This window comes from Camelus ferus, chromosome 2, assembly GCF_009834535.1.
Source record: "Camelus ferus isolate YT-003-E chromosome 2, BCGSAC_Cfer_1.0, whole genome shotgun sequence".
NCBI classification, from domain to species: Eukaryota; Metazoa; Chordata; class Mammalia; order Artiodactyla; family Camelidae; genus Camelus; species Camelus ferus.
Genome location: NC_045697.1, coordinates 16,742,328 through 16,763,617, shown reverse-complemented (window position 1 = coordinate 16,763,617; position 21,290 = coordinate 16,742,328). Strand labels below are relative to the sequence as shown.

General features: G+C 41.4%; 1 protein-coding gene and 1 long non-coding RNA gene across 7 annotated transcripts in view; one reads left to right on the top strand and one right to left on the bottom strand.

The window, feature by feature from the left end:
- PPARGC1A (PPARG coactivator 1 alpha) overlaps window positions 1-21,290 on the top strand; it is a 442,764-nt gene that overhangs the window by 361,048 nt on the left and 60,426 nt on the right. The window lies entirely within an intron of this gene.
- Window positions 17,785-21,203, bottom strand: LOC116668210. Its single transcript, XR_004325275.1, has 3 exons — window positions 21,014-21,203; window positions 19,373-19,534; window positions 17,785-17,944 (listed from the first exon to the last, which is right to left on the bottom strand). It is a non-coding gene; the product is annotated as an uncharacterized LOC116668210 (long non-coding RNA).

Genomic DNA, 21,290 nt, shown 5'->3' with positions numbered 1-21,290 from the left:
CTCTTTTGGATGAAAACCATTTTGTACCAATTTAGGCCTCTTTACCTTTCTCTGTGAGAGTGATATTTCAGTCCAGCTAGAAGGGCTGACACACTTTTTGCCTCGAGGTGACATCCTGAACAGGCAGCTTTTCCATCCCTTCAAACTGTCTTTACGTCGTCTCATGGATGGTCCGACCCAGGGACCGTCCTGCTCCCTGCGTCCGTGGATGAGGCGGGCACAGGAAGATCGCTACCTGCCCATCCCTCCTCCTCTCCTCTCTGGAGGTGCCAGGCATTACATCTCTCCTGCACCTGATTCGGGTAGCTCTCTCACTTTCTGGTAAAGCTCAGGCTTCAATCTCTTCTCCCCAGTCCTTTTCTGAGAAGTTTATTTTTGCTTTTGAATGCTGCTTTTAGGGAAACAAGTGCCTCTATTATCAGAATGCCCTTGGTTATTCCACAGATCTTTGGCCTCAGGACACTAGCCATCTCCTTCGTTCGATGTGGAGTTGGAGCTTCTGTATTCCAGACGTAGTTCTCCCAGTGTCCAGGGATCCCCGCCAACTCAGATCCTGTCCAGAAATGTTCTCATGTCAGAATCCTCTTGTGTCTTGCCAGCTCATGCTTAGTGGGGACACCCTGCTCTCCTCTAAGCTGCATCTATCAGCCTGCCTTTTTCTTGTAGGCAGTGCTGCCCAATGGGCAGGCTCGTCTCCAGTTCCCACCAGAAAAGAGTCTGAGCAAATACCTGAGCGTTCGCATGCCGCTGCCATGCTGTCTGGGATAAGTGACTTCTCCCCGCCCCACGTCCCCACTTCCAGGACTCTGCGTGCAGTAGATTTGAGAGTTACATTAGGTCACGATGCCGCTTTCTAGCTCCTTTAGTCCTATCACCCGGCAATCCCAGCAATGTGGCTAAGGTGGCTGCCCCCGTCCTGAAGGAATTTGTGTCAGTTTCTCCTGGGACAGATCTCATCTGGACTGCTTTGCAATATTTGTTCCAACTGAAAATTCTGACAAAGATGTTCTGTCCACACAGAGCCAAAGAATTCTGCGTTTAGATGCATTTGGAGGTAACTGACTGTTGTCTGGTCTCGGCAGATAACTGCATCTGACGATCCACCTAGCGTGACCCATGCCCTGTTTAATTTGTCTTTGAATGGCAAATGTGTTTCTTCCCTGAGTCAGCAAAAGGCATGATACCCTCCCACAGTACTGTGTGACCTCCCTGCCACTTTTGTGACACTGAAAAACAAAACGTGGGCCCACATTTTCCCGTTAGTTGCTGGTTCATTTTTATTTCCAGTGGCACGCTTCATAGCTGAAAGAGAAGATGTATGTTCCATAGAGGGGATGCATTTCTCCTTGATCACGGTGGTTATTTTTATAATTCATATTATGAGACCTCATTTCTCTGGCCATTATTAACTTCGTATTATTAATTGTCTGAAGCACAGCTGAGAAATACACCATTTGTAAAAATGTCTCTGAGAAGCCAAACTAGATGCGGAAAAAAAAAATCAGACCCTCCAACTCAATGCATTTTCTCCCCAGATAAGCTTCTCCAGCTCTCACTTACCACTTGCTTCCTTTGGTTTTACCTGCAATTTAAACCAATCTAGTTATCTGTGTTCTGAGCACATGAGAGATTAGAAGAAATGATTTAGAAAGTGAATGAGCTTGTAGGGGCTAGGAGTGGGAAGCAGGACCTAACCAAAAGAGATGAGACTGAAAACTACACAAAGTAGACAGTCACTCAAAATATAACTGTCTGGGGCCGTTTCAGTTGTGGGCCAAATGTCCTATATTTCTTAGGGCTGTATTTCTAAATTCCTTCCTATCGTCATTTTACAATATTCCACAATGCTACAAAAATCAACTCTCATCATTTTTTAAGATGAGGGAAATATGTAAATGACTTCAAAATCTTCCCATTAAATGCTTTAATAAAAAATGTTGTGCTTAAGTGATGTAACTCCTTGATCCATCTGCACAAGTGCCAGTGTGGATCAATTCCTGATCAGAGAAAAATGAGGCATATATACAAACACACATACATATTTTTACAGCTAAAAGATTTTCACAGGGTCTGGGTATCATCCTGTCTTTCCCATGTAGTGGTACCCGATAGGAGAACACTCCAAGAAATGTTAAACTTCGTCATATAATCCATCAGATCACGTCCTCCCTTAAAAATTACAACTGTTAAATTTTCCTCCGATAAAATAAGACCACTGATTTTTTCCCCCTTGTCAATTGTAAAGCTCTTTAGCTATAGAGTCATTGGACAAGACAAATACAGCTCAGCAGAGTTATCCTTAAGTAAGTATTTCCCACATTAACTTAGAATGAAATTACCTATACTTTTCCCCTTCATTGCTTCCCTGCTCAGTCCCCAAATAAACCGCCACCCCAGCAATGCATAATTCATGTGTATATATTCGTTGAGAACACACTCAATTGTATGACCAGCACCATGAGTAATTTCCCTCCCCTTTTTTTCCCATTTTGTTTGGAGATCCTTATAAATAAATCACCAACCGCAAGGCTTGCAAGACAATCGCTAAAATGTGCTGCTTGGTTTTGGAAAAAGGATTTTGGATCGTGTGCAGGACTGAGTTCCCTAAATCTAATTTCTGCTTCAAAACCCAAGGGAAGCTGTAATGGTGTCTTCTTTATCCAAACTCTCTCACCCAGCTCTGTCACATTTCACCGGAGGGGAGAGAATGGAGAGCTTGGGTTTCTCTGTGTGGAACCCTGCGCCTTGGTTAGGCCGTGACCCCTCATTTCATATTCAAACTTTGGCAATTTCAAAGAATGCTGTCCATCCTGACAGCCGTAAGCAGCCTGGCTCCCCAGGTACCTTCCCACACTTCTCCTTTGTATGAAGGCATTTGCGCCTCTCTTCATGTCCCTTTCAGGAGTAATTCTTCCCTTGTTCAATTTTTCCCTTTCTCTTTATGGCTGTCATAATAACCCCCGATACAGTCAGGCAGCGGTGACCCTGTCCATCACTCACCTGCACACTATTCTTGAACCAGTGGATGGTCCCTGAGTGACCAGATTAATTGTGCCTGTGTTGGGCCTTTCCACACGACCTTTCATCCAGTAGCATAAAAGCCGATTCCAGGCTGTGTGCAAGCTGGCTGCCCGGCCGTCTCCATGTCCTCCATGGGGCCAGGCAGGGGACAGGAGAGTATCAATGCAAATAAAGTGCGAAGCACTGAGAGGAAAAGGTGTGCAGTTGGGGGTGGTTCTCAGAAATTAAATCTATCCTCCTTTGAGGGCTAGTGGAAGTAAGTCTTAAGAAGTGAGTCAGAAGGAAATTTTCCATAGACACAATTTCCATAAACTGTGTTATAACAATGTGCTAGACTAAAGGCTGATGGCTGTTTGGGTCTGTGTTCACTTGGAGCCTTTACTGGGCAAAGGATAAACTATTAAATCCCTAAATTTAAGAAGGTATCAGTGGCCCCTCTTAGGCACAGAAATGAGTATTTTTTTTTCAGGTATACAAAAGAGCATCTTTTCCTCCTTGTGGAGGTCTTTGCAGGGTGGCCATAGTGTCTCTCAAGCTAGATTACAAACTGCACAAGGGAATGGATGTGTACACCTTAAGTCGTTGTCTCATCACCTTCTCAGTGCCCAGCGCAAAGCCATGCATATTAGGAATTCCATCTCTGATGTCTGTTAATAGATTTACAGTGGTTCTGTCATATCCTGGGAGAGGGGAAGAGGGAGAGAGAATAAAATGACCTTCCCAGCCATTCAGACCAATCATGCTAAAAATAAGACTTCTCAAAGATCTGAGAGCAAGAGATGGTTTGTAAACAGAGCCAACCGTGACAGCAGTATGTGTGCACCTGCCAGAATGGCTGTGAACTCACCTTCTACTTCACCGGGATTTGCTCCACAAACTAAGATATGTGGGGGTTATAGTGGCAGTCGGGAGCCACGTGGCTGTGTTAAGCCAGTGAGTGTTGCCACATAAAGAACCCATTGTACATCTGCCATGGGTGTCTTCCTCCATCCGGCTGAAGAGGGAATATTTCTCACACTTGATGAAGAGCTAAAGAATTGGTACCTCTATGGAGGTTCCAGAGCATCAGTGTAACTCTGCCTCTGTCCGAGGGACCTGGGAGCGCACAGAAACGCATGGCCACAGGTCCCCAGCCTTCAAACTCCTGCAGATATTTTGTTTTTGTTGTAGTATTTTTATCAAAAATTGCAATGAAAGAATTCACCTGATGTGGAAAAGTGATTGCCCTGTTGCACAGGTTTACGGTACCATAGTTCTATGGCAGTTACCTGACTTCTTGGAAGAATCAAGCCCAGGGGCTAGAAGGAAGTGGTGGGGTGGTGAAGGAAGGCTAATTTCCCAAGGCAGTCAGGCTTTCCGGAAGTTGTGAATGTTTGGGCCTTGCTTTTGTTTAGAGGCTGGGATCACGGAAACCTGGGTACAAAAATAGCAAAGAAAAAAGGACCCCCTCAACCTGAATTTCTTACTAGTTTCTGTACAGCTATTGAATTCATGGTCATCTTTGCTATTTTAGCAAAGACCTCAGTGAGCTGTCTTGGTTTAAAAGGGTTTAAAAGGCAACGGTTTACCCAGCCCATGTAGGTAACCGTTTAGGCTGGCGCGTGTGTTAAAATTCAGTCTGCCCTTATGCAAAATGCCCTAATACAGGAATTTATTGTATTCTTTCTTAAGTTGACCCATTTCTTGACCATTTAAAGTGCATCAACTATGTGCAAGGCACTAAGCTGGGTGCTCAGAGTACAAGGGTGCATTATGTACTTAATAAGACACAAGACTTGGTTGTCTTGTGAAAAGACACTTAAACAACAAATTATAAGGTAATGGGGTGGATTTTGTGGCAAAGTGGGAAATGAAGTGCCATGAAGACACAAACAGAAGAGTAAAAATGTCTGCTGAAAGGATGAAAAGGGAGGAAAGTTTACGAGTGCTGGTAGGTTACTTACTTGCAAGACTTCAGACGGTAAACATGCCCTTATCTATTTATAAAATGTATCAAAGTGCATCGCTCATCTCTTAGGAGGAAAGCAGAATGATCAAGAAAAAGGATGCACACAGTAGGCTCTTGATAACATTTAAAAAATGAATCTGCCTTCTAACCAGGCCTTGCTACGTCACGCGTGGCAGTCCGCTAGCTCGTGAGATTTTAACAAAAGCAGCAGAATTAAGGAAGAATTCCTCAGTCAAGCACCCTCAGCGGTATCTCTGAGAGCAAATGTGACAAATAGAATCAGAAATGACTTAAATAGCGACCACAAGCCAAACTTAAAAAAAAAAAAACCTTGAAAAGACCAAAAATGGAAACATATTACAGTTATCTGCATTCCCAGTACAGAGCAAGTTTGTTCGTCTTTAAGATAATTCTCTAGTGCCTGCTATTTTTAGACCAAGGGTAAGCTCCTTTAAGAGTCTTTTGGCATTGCATCCCTTTAACCTGGCCTAACAAACTAAGCCAATAAGCTGTCTGATTTTCCTCGTCCGTCCGGGAGGAAGAAAGATAGCTAAAACAAACCATTTTCGGGGAAAATGTTCAGCCTATCTTGTATTAAGAGCTTTTTTCATATAGAGTTTTAAAATATCCCAATATTAAGTGTTGCTGGTCAGAGACCAAAATGTCAAACTTTGCTGTTTTGAAATTGTAGGCTCATGGTTATAAAAAGAGGATTTTATAGGCCAGTCTAATGGAAATAAACATTACTCCATTACCTTCAGTAAAACCAAATCTTAACAGTTCAAGCTATCGTTATTAATGTCTATGAGAAGCAAGAAACGTTTCCAGGGGGGTTTATTTATTTATTTTATTTATTTTTTTTTAGGCAAAGAAAGACCAGCGAGCTGTACCATAGCAAATGAAAGTTTTCTTAAAGCTTTCTCCTCAGTGACTTTGCAGTGTGTAATTTAAAAGCAGAAAGCAAAGAAAATGCAGTTTTAAAACACGAGGCTGGCTGTTTCTGGTATCTTTGTTTCGTAGATATTAACAACTCTTTGTGAGACTGTTGCTCTGGCGATTCTTGTCTGTCTGTCTCTATAAAGTACGTACAGCTTTATCAGCTTTCTATTGTTCACAATCGTATGTGTGTTTGTGTGTGTGTGTGTGTGTGTGTGTGTGTGTGTGTCTGGAGGCATGGGTGTAAGATATCTGTTTAAATCATATAACCACAGGACCACAGGTGTGGATTCCAACCCTTAACAATGGATTATCTTTTACCCAGTTCATCCAAAAGAATGCTGCTAACCATCAAAGTTCAAGCTTGTACCCAGATGGACCAGTTTACTGAAAATTCAGAAGACTGATTTTGCCAATTCAGTATGTGGTTGATTTTAGCCACAGATGTTACCGTCAGACAATGGATAGCTGGATACTTATGGAGTTCATAGTGTACGAAGGTGTTATGCCAAGTGTGGTGGCAGGTAGAAAGGTGTTTAAGGCAGGACCTCAGTTCTCAAGGTGACTTGTCACTGAGTTGCAGAAATAGATAACCACGCCCACGCAGTGGCAGTTGGAAATGTTAAGGACATTTATAGAGATCCTTCTATGTCCCAGATACCATGTCTAGGTTTCCTCTCTTCCAGAGGGATTCTACCTCAATTACCAGTCTTCTCATAAACATTTCATCAGGCCCCTGATAAGTGCCCCGCCGCTCTTCTTGGTTATGCATGGTTTGTGTCTTCCTTCAGATTATGGATTTAGGAGTTAGTATTTAACCAGAACTCAAACTCCCTGGTTCCCATCGCTTCTCCTCAGTGTCAGTAGGATGGAATTGCCATTTTCAAGCAGGAAGAGTCAGAAACACTGGCCAGTTGCGTGACCATCTCCAGGATATACTTGCTTTCTTGAGATGCTCTATTGACTGTTAAATGACCACACTGTGCCTGTTTCTGCAGAGCACTGGTGGGATCTGGGTATTCTTTGCCCTGCAATTGCGGTCTGCTGCCAACGAGGTCTGCTGTTTTGTGCTTGGCAAGCTCGCCCCTGATCTTTAGTCCCCTTTAAGACCGGCTGTTAATCTTTAGCACAGGCTGACTCTGCAACACGGCGCACACCAGGTTGCCTAACTTCTTGTTTGTGTGCTCCCAGGGATCAGAAACCAGTTTGCTGTTTTTCCCCCAAACCACGAGCCTTGGGGTCACTGCCTCTGTCTCCCTGTCCTCTGCTGTCCATGTTCAGTCTGTGGCTAAAAACTGTTCTTAGGCGAATGTTCATGTCTTCCTCCATCATTTCTTTTTAACTCTCATCAACTTGTCCTTAGTGGTCAGAGCCTCCTTTACTACCTCCCTCTCCCCTCTGGCAGGGTCATTCCCAGCTACTTCTGAAGGCATCGTATGCTGCATATGCCCTATTTGATTATGAAACCCACAATTGTGTTTTAGACTCTTCTGCACTGCCTAGAACTTTCCCAGAAACTACGATGCATATAAAAGAAGTATATGGACTTTAGGGATTATCTTGCTTTGGGAATACAGAGATTTATGAGGAAACAAGACCTATGCGTAGGACACAATTGACAATGGGTGCAAAGTGGACGGTCATTCAACAAAGCCCTATTCCAGGCACCACATGTAAAAAATATGAATCAGTGATCTAGCCCCTGTGTTCAGTTTCCGTCAGAAACTAATTGTCCCACGAGGGAATATGTGACCATTGACATGAGGTTAGCAAGCTCTAACAGTTCTAGGATTGGGAAGACATCCATAGGACCTGTGGGGGTAGAGAGATGCCAGGCTCATGGAGGCAGCCTTCTGAAATAGATCTTCAAGATGGTGAGAGATTTCCTTTGGCAGAGAGGAAAGGGAAGTATTTCAGACATCAGTTTTCATCTCATTGTTTACTTACCCCATGTTTCTTTACCACCTACTATGTGCCAGGATTTATGCTAACTGTTGGCATAACAAACTGGATAGAACAGAGACCCAAGGTAAGAGGAAAGTCATATGCGAGGAGGGCCCAAGGAACGACTGGGAAATAAGAACTAATCTAATTGGGTAGATGAGAAAGCAGGTACAAGTGAATAGAATCTTAGAATTGTACTAAATTAATATGAGGAGACCTTAGTCTAGCAGTAGGGAAACTGAGGCCCCAGCACAGTAGTGGATGTAGTTAACGGACGTGTGTAATGCGTAAGAGCCGTGGGTCAGGACAAGCAGCGGGGAGACGAATGACAGGGCTTGTTAGCGTGGAAGAAGTGTTATCTTGCACAGAGCTTGCAGGCAGGGACCCCGGGGAGGAGGCTGCTGTGGTTTTTCAGGCTTGAGGTAAGAGGGCTTGAATTAGGAAATGATGGTGACAATGAAAGGAAAGGGTGGATGTGGGAGACTTTGTGAAGAAAGAATCGATGAAGATCTTTATCACAACAGGTGATAGGTTCGATGCTGTGGTGAGAGAAAAAGGAGTAAAAATGGCTGTGGTTTCAAGCCTGGGTGATTTGGGGGACTTTGGAAAATAAGAGACTTAGGGGAGGGTGTGGTTCGGGAAGGGAGCCAAGAGGAAGGATCTAGAAGGTAATGTGTGTAGACGGCAAAGCACGTGGGGCGGCTGCTCTTGGAAGTCTGCAAAAAAGCTCTCCTAATAGCTGAGCTTGGAAGCAGTCGTGGAAGTCTTCATGAGGATGGGTGTCTTCAAGGAGAGATTTGTTCAGCAGACACGGTGGGGGAGGGGTATCAAGATTCCCCTTCGACTTACTGAAGACTTTTCGCTTTTGCTTAGAGGTCAATAATTTGCCAGGCTTTCTCTTGCCAATAGCGATAGTAATGATGGGTATTTTTATGTGCTAGACATTGGCGCTAAACATGTTTTAATGTAAAAAAAAGAGTTTAATTCTATATATTTAACTTACTATATATAAATAAATGGGCTCGTCTAATTCCCCTAATCTCCCTGATGGGTTGGAAGTATTACTTCATTTTACTTTTCAGAAAGTGAGGTTGAGATGAGTAACTTGCCGAGGACCAAGTTACAAAAAGTGGCCCAAAGAACTAAGATTGCCTAACTCCAAAACTTGCATTTTTCACCGCTCCCTTCTACTGCCTCTTGCTTAATACCTCTACTGCTAGGCTCTAAGCTCCTCATCCCCTCCTACTCCCAGCCTTTTTCAAATTTTCCAAATGCCTGGGATTATTTCTGTCCCCTTGTTTGCAATGCTCCTGAATTTTAAAATCGCAAGAACCTCTCAACTTCAGGAAGTGTTCCCTGATTAATTCCACCTCTACCTCAACAGCTTCCAGAGCCCAGATCGAGTCTTGTTCGAGTAGATTTCATGTTAGTTATGGAGAGATCAACAGGAATCCATCCTGCCACAGCCTGGTCAGCAGACTAGAGTTTCTGTCCTACTGCCTGTGGATCCGAAGATGTTTTCATTCGCAGAGGACTGTACTCGAAAGCATATATTAAAATTGTGAGGCCAGGGACTATCTGTGATAGTCCTTGTCCCCACTGTGTATATTCCTGATACTTGTTGACTGATGGACCAATATTTTTGTTGGCATTTGGCTGAGAGGAAGGCAATTACCAAGTATTGATAATGCATCCTAAACTTGACTTTAAAGTTCTTTATTGAACTCTTGGGCATGTCTTCGTAAACTAGATTTGGTAGAATATGCCTATAAGTCTCCTGAAAGACAAGTTTAGTGGGGAATATAACTCTTTTAAAATGCAATTGAAAACTGGCGTGTTCCCCCAAATAAACTATTTCTTACAATTGCAGTGAGCTCTGATCATTCTCCTTCCCTTCGTGGGCATCAAATCATTTTGCATTTGTGGCTGTGCGCTTTTTTCCTTAATAGTTTGGCTTTTTGTGCTCCTGGGTTAAGGAGTAAAACTGTACCTTATTCGTCTTTTTTCTTATATATAATGCCTCACACATGATAGGAGCTCAGTAAATACATGTCATAAGACTGTTATTCCCTCAGCTTAATTTTTAAGTAGAGATGATGATTTTTATTTCTTTTGGTTCCTGTGTTCTCTTAGAAGTTCTTCAGCTCTTAGTTCAAAATTCTGTACACAAGAGGTACTCGGGACTGTCTAGTGAACGAATTAATGACATTTTGCTTGTGCTCTTCTGAACCATCTTGGGAATATTTTTAGGGGACTGGTAGAATTACCTGGGGAACAGGATCTCTTGAGGAGCCGCCAAGCTGGGTCTAGAGACAGGATCAAAATCTTTGGTTAGGCCAGTGATTCCCTCTCAGCTAGTTTATTCTTTGTTTTGAATAATACAGGTTTTTGTGCACTGATGTTTAGGATAAAGTGGTGCCCATTTTGCATTTCTGGTTACGTTTACAAAACAGTGTTTTATTGCTGCCTAAACACGAGAGTGCTCGCAGCCACTCCGACTGCAGCTCACCGAGGAAGGACTGTCATGTGGACTTGCCCTTCATTTGAAATATGTTGTATTTAAAGGTCATGGTGTTCTGGTTTGGGTAGCAAATTATTGATCAGGGTATTATGGTAACAGTTATACTGCTGATTGGATGGAGATAAATACCCAAGAACGCAACTGGTATTACTACCAGGCGCCACTGTTATTCCTGGGAGCCTGCTCATCCCAGGAAGGCTGAGTGGTCAGTCAGTGAACATCATCAGGCAGAGTGCAAGCCAGTGGTGCGCAGCGCCCTCCCAGCACCACTATGTGGATGCTGGCCCTCATTTTGTCCTGCATGCACCTTTGTTATTCTTCATTTAGAATTCTTTGACTTTTTAGAATTCTTCTGTTGCTCCCCACAACTTCTTTTTTTCTTCTCGTATTAACACTCGTATTTTCATCCATTCTGGAAGGCTTATGAGGAGCCAATATCATTGCATCTAATTCCTCCCTCTTGAATTTAATGGCGCTTCCTCTGATATCATCAGGGAATTCTTAATTATCTAACATGGACGTCCTTCATCAGATCCCCACTCTTCTGGAATTTTCTGTGGCGTTTGAATATTCTCCATTGGCCGGGATGCAGTAAAACTCTTTGCTCCCTTGGTATTTTACTTTAAATGGCTTAGTTGCTGTTATTGTTCCTATTTGTAGTCTCCTGATTATCTTCCTGTTTCTCCAAACACATCTTTTCTCTTTCCTCTGCTTAGAAAATCCTGAAGTCACCTGTCTCTTACACTTTTGACATGCAGGCAGACCAGAGCTAATTGTTCAAGCCAAAGATCGCATCTGAACTGGCTCACAGGTGGCTCTGTTGATCGTGTTGGCATCACCTCTGAGCTGAGCCTTGCCTGCTCTGACATTGGGACCGGCATTTCAAGCACTGTCACTCTTCCCTAATTAACAGAGGCAACCGGAGGAAGAGTGGTTTATGAAATGATGCTTGAGCAGCCTCCTAGTATGACTTTGTTTCCGGGGAAGACCATAGAGGGGATAATTTGTTTGAAGAGTGTACTGGAGTGTGCTGGTATTAAAAGTTATAGTAATACCTTAATTTATATTTATAACTACATTAATTTATATTATATAAATTTATATTTCTATGTTAATTTATATTTATGTTATGTTAAAAAATATAAATATGTACCTTAAATTTATATAACTTATACTTCTATAATTACATATTTATATACCTTAATTTATATTTATATTACAACTCACAGAGTCAGTCCATCCATCCAACTTTCACTAATTCTTCCTGCCTTCCTTCCTTCCTGAAAGGACTAGAAGGCAAGTGTTGTGTCGTGTGGGACTCAGTCTCAGGATGAAGAGGCTGCCAGTCCACAAGCTAGCAATAGTAGCGGTGACATCGGACTCTCAATCTTCTCTCTCGATTTTAACATATTATCTCTAAAATGGTATTTTTTCATATGTACAAAGGGACTATGGAAAACGTACAAAAAAACGAATGAGGGTCCTGTCTCTTCTTCACAAGAGGAAATCAGGAATGAGAAGGCCTCACCTACGTTCCTTGATATCGGCAACCTCCTTCTTCTCTGTATCCCAAGACCCTGCGGGCGTAACAGAATGATCGGGGGCTTTGGGGGCTGGAGTCAGACAGGCCTGGGTTGAAATCCCAGTTAACCACTTACGTGCAGTGAGACCATGGATACGTGTGCATAACGTCTCAATTTCTCCTTTTCTGTAATCCTGCCTGCCTCGTATGGATGGCAAAAATTACTGATAACTTCTTACATGTGAAGAATCTGCCAGGTGCTAGGGAGTCAGTAGTGAACGAGGGCATAAAAAGTCCTGCCCTCCTGGAGCTTGTGTTCTAGTGGGCTGTGGTTAGGATTAAATGGGATAATGCAACGGAAGTGCTTTGCACAGTTTCTAGAACATAGAGGGTATGCCAGAAATGATTTTTAACATATAAAAAGTTTATACATGGCTGGAGGTGATAATATTTGTCTCACCCGTAAAGGCAACTGTGAAGATAATAAATATAATATGAATAGAACCTTTACTTTTCCAAGAAATCAATCTATTCCATGGAAACCATTCAGAATTTAGCTGTAAAGTTGGGATTTATAATTTGGGTTCTTTGGTTGTAAACAACAGAAAAAATAAAAACCAGAAAGAGTCAACTGCCAAGCAGAAGACCTTAAGGATGTCAGTGGCTGATGGAATTGATGACAGGGTGTTGAACTGAGCTTACAAGTCTTGGAACAGAGCGACAGGAGGATTCTGATCACAATTCACATTTTAATAGTTTTCCCCTGGGTTCTGGTGCCAGCCCCTGGGTGGCGAGCAGAAAGTGGGGCTTTTGCCTTCTGGCTCTCAAGGGGTAGCTGGTGGAGAAGGGATCATTTTGGTAAAGGAAATTGTGGCGCTGCTACAAACGTACTGGGAAGTCAAGAAACAACACATGATTAGCTGTGGCTCCCAAAGGTGGTTGGAGGATCTTGTCAGCATGAAGTGCTTGATGTTAAGGAAAGGAACGGGGTGCTGGCTCCCAAAAAACACAGCAAGAATCCCCCCACCCAATGGCTCTCCTCTGCAATCCAATGAATTAAAAATAATACCAATATTTTAACTATTTGTGCCTTCAAAATATAAATCTATATTCATATATACGTATATACACGCACTATGTGTATGTGTATTTTATGAAACCTTGCTCTGACATTATTTGCCAAAGGTGAGCTCTCCGTCTAGTGGTCTGTACATCTTATTGACATTTGGCAGTTTGTGCTCTTTGCCTTTTATAGTGGTTCCAACTATAAACACATAAAGAACATCAGTGATGAGCATCTTCTGTGAACCCAGTGGTGCTGGCTCTGGGCACACGGAGGGATGTTATATTCCATTCCATACTCACACATGTTTGCTATCCCTGAGAATCATGTATGTGTCTCTGCCAAGAAACATTACTCTTCTCATTAAAAAAAAAAAAAATTCAAATAATACATGTAGAAATAATGTCAGGGAAGTGCATATTTCCATGCTTGTACATAATTCGTAGTCAATCAGTGGCCATTTGTAGGAACACTCAATACCCCAGACCTCCTGGGTAGCGCTGTAAAGCCCAGAGTGTCCTTGGGAACAAAACTGCAAGAGAATTCTGGGCAAGATTCAAATTTCGGGGGGGAGTGTCCAACAGCCTGCCCCTGGGCTCTGTGCCAGCCTGCTGAGAGATGAGGGGCAAAGTGAGATTTCTGCTTACTGACTTCCTCGTGTGCATCCAGTGGGCATCTTTAATCCCAGGTAAATTCCACGAGGGAGGGGCCATCGCTCTTTTATTCACCGCTGACCCTGTGCTTAGCACCTATCATAGTACACGGTAGGCACCTATGAAATATTTGTTGAAAAAAATGACCAAATTGGGAGGCTCTACACAGAGGCCAAAGGGAAATGACTAAGCTCCTTGCTTGAGTGGCCATCATTAGTGTATAATTTCCCAAAGCAGTCCTAGAACGGGCAAGACGTTTAATCTCAGTTATGAAATGTAACCTTTGGAGGGAAGACAGGCAACCACAGTGTGACTTCTCAGCTTTGAGCACGGCCTGGGCTGCTCTCTGATGTGGCTGAGGAGAGCCAACAAGCAAAGGCGTTTTGTATGTTAAAGTGAACCACGTTTAGTCAATGATGTTGGTGATGATTAATGAGTCCAGGGTGAGAGAAAACCAAAAAGCAGTGGCCTCTGCTGCCACCCAAATTTCGACACAGAGAATCTTCTCTCAGAATACCGGTTGCAGAAGTTCAATATTTGGCATTTTCAACAACTAGCTGTTCGATTTTCTTTAGGTCTCTCGTGGCACATTCCGGAAGGGCAGAAAGCTCCAATATATGTTGTCTGAGCAATTTGGGGAGGGTTGGCGGATAGAGATGTTTTTTATTTTATATTCTAACTATGTAAGACACTTATATTATACTTACCTAACAAATTTCCAGATACCACTTTATTTTGGTTCAGGGTGGGAGAACCCGTTCATAGTTAGATGTTGAATGAGGCTCATGACATAACATAACTTGCTCAGTGGTTATTTATTGTGGTTACACTAGATGCCAGGTCTGGTGACCCTTTGGGTTTCTCTGTGTGTAAGTTGTACTGTTTTGTTTAGATTAGCAAATCTCTCTGTCCATCTCTTTGCTTGCCCAATTTTTTATTATCCTCCAGACTTTCCCTTCTACATCACCTTCCGTAGAGCATCTCCCTCTGGTACCCAGGGCATCCAGGCACCTCTGCTGTGTGCCTTAGAGCAGCTGCACTTTCCCCCATGATTTCTCAGTCTGTCTGCTGCTAATCTATTCTGCCTCTCCCACTAGATGGGAAGCTATTCCAGGGTCTGAGCTGTGATTTTAACTAACACAGCAGCCATTATCTAACTCAGTGTCTGAAATGCAGTGAGATCTTATTACGCATAGGTTAAATGAGGAAGGCATTAAAAAATCCGAAATTATTTTTGGAGTACATTCTGCAAAGGTAAAATGCTAGGTTTTTGGAGAACCATCGAGCATGAGTAGGTAGTTGCGTGTCCTAAAGGAGCTTACAGTTAACTCATCCATTCTCGTTTTTTGACAAGTGCTTTCTAAATGCCTACTGTGTTCCAGGTCACTATTTGGAGGTAAAGATGGGTATTAAATAGTAGGTTCAAATAAGACAAAGAGAACTGAAGACCGGCATCATGGGGGAATCACTTACAGAGACCGGTGAGATATTCAAACCTATGTTATCTTGACATCAGGCCCTTCTTTTTCTCTTCCTTTCCCTTTTTCGCACTTTCACTCATTCATCCATCTGGGATTGATTCAATATCTGCTGTATCAGACACTCCGAATACAAAAATAAATGGCACACCCCTGCCCGGAAGATACACACGTTTAAACATTTTCTAAGACGAGCCCTGCTTTTGAGCTAAACATTTTAGTACAATGAATATTATCGGTATTAAAACACAACTTTATGACTGACGTTCAGATAATGAACTAAAGGGTGTAAATGACAGCAAAAATGTGTATGGTTATTTTTTATTGTTGATGGAAAATGCCAATATGTGAAGTCTTTTATTTATTTATTTTTTTAACTTTTTTTATTGATTGCAAAACCTTTTATATGGAGTTGATAGGCTTCTGTTACATAACTAACATCAAAGGACGCATACTCCCCCCCCCCCCCCATTGTGGGTCTCCGTGTTAATGCTAGATCATTCTAACTTGTATACATGCTCTTCTGGCTTTACTGGATTTATAATGGCAAAATACGTAAATAAAATAAAACTATATTTCTACATTTGAGTGAAAGGTAAATAGATTTTTAAAAAGTAAATGAAAATAAAGCTCAACTTTGTAGAGCAAAAGTACCTTCATTCATAGAGTTTTTCCTTTTTTTTTTTCCTCAAACTATGCTTCTTTGCTAAGCCTGGGGAGTTATTTTTCTGTCTGTCCTGTCTGTCAGGCCAGACAAGTTGTGAGGCCATTGGAAATGTGTTCGTGTTTCTGGTAATTGGATAGGTTCATAATCAATTTGACTGTGAAGCCTTCATTCACAGGTCAGAGGGAAAACCTAGCTGTCTTAATACACCCAGACATTAGGAGGGGTCTGTTTTATAATAGTTGTCAAAGGCTTTTCCATGACCAAAAGAATGTAACTATGCTAAAAATGCTATGACTCTGATAAGCAATCCCTTGCCCGGATTCCTGGCAACATTATGTAAAACTAAAACTGATTCTCTCTTCTCAAAACTGAACCCTCCTCAGTATCCGAATGACTTATCTGATACTTGTCCTGCATACATGGCCTTGCGGAGTTAGTTGTATTTTCATTGTTCCCATCCGAGTTCCTTGACTAGATTATAAACTCACTCACTGAGGACAACAAAGATAACATTTAATTACTGAAAGCCTCTCGGCGGTAGGCGGTATTATTCTAAGCACTTTACATGTGTTGATGCATTTCAGCTTTACAACAACCTTGAGGCAGATTGTTTTGTAATTGTCTCCACCGTAGATGGGGAACTGAGTTGCAGAGGAGTTCAGCAGCTCGCCCCAGGTCCCCGACCCTGGTACGTGTCAGAGCTAGGGTCCATGCCTGCGCTGTCTGACACCAGCTCCTGCGTCCTTAGCCACTCCATTGTATGACATCTCTAGCTGTCTCATGCTTTACTGCATGATGGCTCATACATAGAAGGGGGGCCAGAAAACAAAATGATTGATTCATCAAATAGTTTTCCAAATGTTTTCATAATTTTATCAAGTTTGATATATCCTTCTGGATAAAGGATATAAGGCAGGTCTTACCTTAATATCCTGGGGAGTTTGAATAAGGAGCAGGGATCATTTCAGGTACAGCGCAATAATTTTCTGCAGAAACCCCTCCTCAGGATCACCATGGAAAATGCATGGTGGCTGCGTGTTCATCAGGTTCAGCTGGGGACACGTGGCTGACTCCCAGATTTGAGATTCATCTCGTTACTTTTCCTCCTCAAAATGTTATCTCATTTTTTTCTGAGGTGGCATTGTAGATCTAACGGGAGCTCTTTCTTTTCATCTGTTTAATAAATAGTAATTCTTTGGCCCATTGCAATAGAGCCTGTAAGGCATCACCACCCTAATGTAAATATTGCTTTTATGCTGAATTTTCTGTGCCACTCATCTTTCTTACACACCTCTCATGTTCCCCGTCCTGAGAGATGTTTTAGGGCATGTCTTCCACCAAAGATGACTGATCCCCTCTTTCTGTACTTACCTTTAATCAAGCGATGACATTGTAAGTAGTTAAAAGTTTTGACTTTGTCTTTGCTTTCTATAATGAAAATCCTCTTTTAATATAGAAAACTGATACTCTAAGTTATAAATACTTCGATGAAAAAAATAATCTTTATGAATCCCTTATACAAAAAGGAAAACCTGTACATGGAGATCTATCATAGATCCAGAATAAAATTAACAAATAATTTTGCTTGTGATTACTTCCTGTGGATCATCCTGTTAATCTGCCAACACCACAGCACACTGTTAATTCCTTGAGGACAGTTCCAGTCTAGTTAAAAGTTAAAAGTGTGCCAATACACACACACACACACACACACACACACACTCATATGCTTATCTGAGTCATGTATCTTCCATCTATCTGTTTCACTACATAGATAAAGGTTGATAAAAATGTGCTTATGAAAAGATAAAAACTGGGCTTTCCACGATACACTTGAAGTGTAGTAGGGTGTGCTAAAACACTTTAAAAGAGTTATGTTGGTGTGCTTAAGTAATACTCAATGGGACAGAAAAAATCAAACAGAATCTTAAGCCATACTTAGGATTTCAATGAGGGAAAAAAAATGGGGAAAGCATTTTATATCAGAGATGCCATAATGAGGATGTGGGAAAACGGAAAAAAAAAAAAAAAGGAAGCTCAGAGGAGAGAGTGACTTTAACGCCGATGGGAAATACAATCAGAAAGGCCAGGGAAATGCCATGTCAGAGCTAGAAGCGGGAGAGGAGAGAGCGGAGAACTGGAGAGGACATCCCTCGTGTTAAGTGGTCTTCCTCCTCAAATCTTCTGATTCCTTCAGAAAAACAAAAATTTCAGATGAAATCCCAAGTTTAGTAAATATCGTTACCTAATCTAATAACATTTAACACCCTTTGTAGGTAAACACTATGTTATCCAAATAAAACTTATGTCTGGACTAGTTTTGGCCTGAAGACCTGCAGTTTGGAACCTGAGCTAGAGTGAGTGAAGTGACATAAAAATCTAAGTCTTTACTCAAGGTGTTCTGGCATGCCTTTCTAGGGGGGATTTAGTTTTAATAAATACAACTTTTCTGCCCTGCATGATGGAGGCAAGTACTAAAAACAGTTCGCTAAGTTGATGAAGAAAACTTAGGTTTTGCTACTCAAGCTGTGGTCCGTAAGCCAGCAGCATCAACAGCATCCAGGAAGTTATTAGAGATTCAGAATCTCAGGCTGAACCCCGGACTGCCTGAAGCAGAGTCTGCATCTTACCCACATCATCAAGTGATGCGTGTGGACGTTGCTGTTTGGGAAGCACCTGATTTAGTATACCTAATGTTCTCATTTTCAAATCGCCCCTGTAAGGCAAATCCCACAGCCAGAGTTTGAGCAGACAGCAAAATTTCCAAGAACCTTTAATATTACTAGTGGAACATGGAACCAAAAAAGTTCACTCTTACTGAAGCCTGAACAAAGCAGTTAATATGGTAACGTTGACATATTTAGTAATGCGTTCACAGTGCTAAGTTCTTTACAAGAACTTGGGGAGCCAAATACAAGGCACCACACAGGTAATACATTTATTCATTAATCAGTAAATTACCTTACATAGTCAGTAAATGTTGAATTCTGGACAACTGATAAGATCATTGGCTTTCACGTGTTTTTTCAATATTGTGCTCAGCCTCAAGTAGAAGTTGAATTGGGTGATCTTTTGATACTGTATGAAATTGACTGCATTTCCTAAGATTTTGTGGTTTCAATTACCATACATTTTTTTTCATATTCGGGTCCATAGCCATGGCGTTGACCCCAGCATAACAGTATCTTATCATCAGTTCTGATAATGTAGTCGACAGTGGTGCAGCGTGTTGTCACTGATATGTGACAACGTGCGTGTGTGTGTTCCCAATTAGAACTTCACGTCAAGTACGGGAACAATACGCAATGTACCCAAATCAAATCTACTCGCTCAGTGGATTGCGAGATGTGAGTGATTTTTGGTCCAGTGATGGAAACTGTGTGCTAGGGTGCTAGCTGGACCCTGAATTTGTGAGATAGATAAGTCAATTAGTGGTTCCTCAGTTTATTGGCAACTTAATTGTCAGAATGTAATGGAAACTTCTGAGCTGCAGCAACTCGTTAGAAGCAAAGAAACATGTGACTTTTTTTTTTCTAGAAGAATATTCAGTGAGCTGTGTATTTTTTTTCCCCCAAAGAGATCTTGAAAATAAAATTAACAATTAAGTTTAAATTCTTACCTATGAAGGTAGGAGAGTTGTGAATTCTGCCACTGGAAAAATGCTCTGGAAAAGTTAGGGACATTGAAGGGAGAGGGAACAGGGGTTCAAATTTCCACTTGGTCACATGTTTGCAATGTATCAGGCAAGTTTCTTAACTTCCTCAAGCCTCAGTCTCCTTATCTGTAAAATGGTGAAATCGTGCGATTTCAAAGGCTTGTTATGCAGATAAAAGGAAACAGCCAGTACAACACAACACGCCTAGAACAGAGCCAGAGCTCAAAGAAGACTGTTCTCTTTTATTTGTCAACCTAGATATTTCTCTTTACTTGCCCTTTATCTTAAAACCAGTTTGATTTTAGAGCAACCTTATTTTTTTTTTCAAGATTAAAATCGTAATCATTAAAAAGCATGCAGCCATTGTGTTATCTACTAGAAAGAAAGCCATATCTTGCTGTCATGCTGTACTTTACAGAAATGGACAGTTTCTGCCAAAACAAGAGTTTACTTTTCAGTTCCCTGGTAGATTGTGGTTTGATTTTATTTGGCCTTTATGGCAATAATACCTTGATCACTGTCACAGAAACCCAAAGAAAAATCTTGTTTCTCCTCTAATGTTTTATCATAGCTGTTGCTCCCAAAGAAAATCTTGGCAACATTTAAGAATAAGGAGCAATTGAAGAGTCGTGTGTGGTGACTGACTTTAATTCACATTTCAAAGACACTGATTATTTTTCTGAAGCCCACAGCCCAGACGAAGAGTATCATACAGAAGGAGTGTTTCATTTCTAACTAAAAGTGATGGTGAAGTTACGGATTATCCCATTCTCCTTCTAATTCCCTTTTCTCTGATTTTCAATTTTCTTTTTCTCCATATGTTCATTTTTTAGTCCATTTTTTTCCCTTCATTTATTGTTTAAATGATTATGTTAGATTCTGTACCGATGACTGCTGGGCAGCTGGGTTGCTGGAAATACCACCAGGGCAGGTCTGTGTCTGTAAGAACCACTGCTGTGTGCCTGAGACGCTTGCCGTCCCAAAACTATTTTCTCAATACAAATGAATAAAAGGAGAAATGAATGAATAAAGCCACATAAAACATGGCCATGGAGTTCAAAAAAACTTAATTATGTATTGAGAACTTTTTTCCTTTTTTAAAAGATATTTTAAAAAATTAAAATAAAATACCTGCCGTATTTACTGAAGACGATTTTTTACGTAGTCTTATTTTTAGATAAGATGAATCAATTATTTCTGCCTTTTATCATTTTCAAACCCAATAGCCTTCTCTTTTCCTGGATATCTGCTGTTTATATTTCCAATGACTCAATGGGACTTGATTTTTTAAATGATATTTTTTGTCTTAGTTCAGCTATTCCAAGTTGAAGGCAATGCCTATAAGGTTTTATCAGTTACTAAACCCAATTTATCGTGTCCATAGAAAGGCTATTTAATCAGGGGCAGATTGTGAAATGGCTTAGTGATAAATTAAGTTCTCATTATATAGGGTTTCTTAGGAGATTCTCTAAAATTTTGCTCTTTTCTTGACAGGGTAACATTTTGAAATGATTTTTTTAAAGGGACATCGTTAGAGAAATAGTGGGAAATCCTTGCACAGTGTTTCCTGGTGCCCTTTTTGCCACTATCTCATTTAATCCTTACCTTCAGGTGGTGAAGCAGCTGTCTTTACTTACAGTTGAGATCACTGAGGTCACTGGGCCCAAATGCCTTCTCTGAGGATATAGGCTAGTCTGTGACGTTATTAGAACTCGCACCCCATCCCTCTGATCCCCGTACGATTTTGACTGTTCCTTTGGAAATATTCACAGTGGACATGATATCAATAGGAACAGAAGCAAAATGAGGGAACGTGGGTTAATGTTTCAGGAATATTGAACCACTGAATGCGCTTCCAGGGACAAATTGAACAGCGACTGGT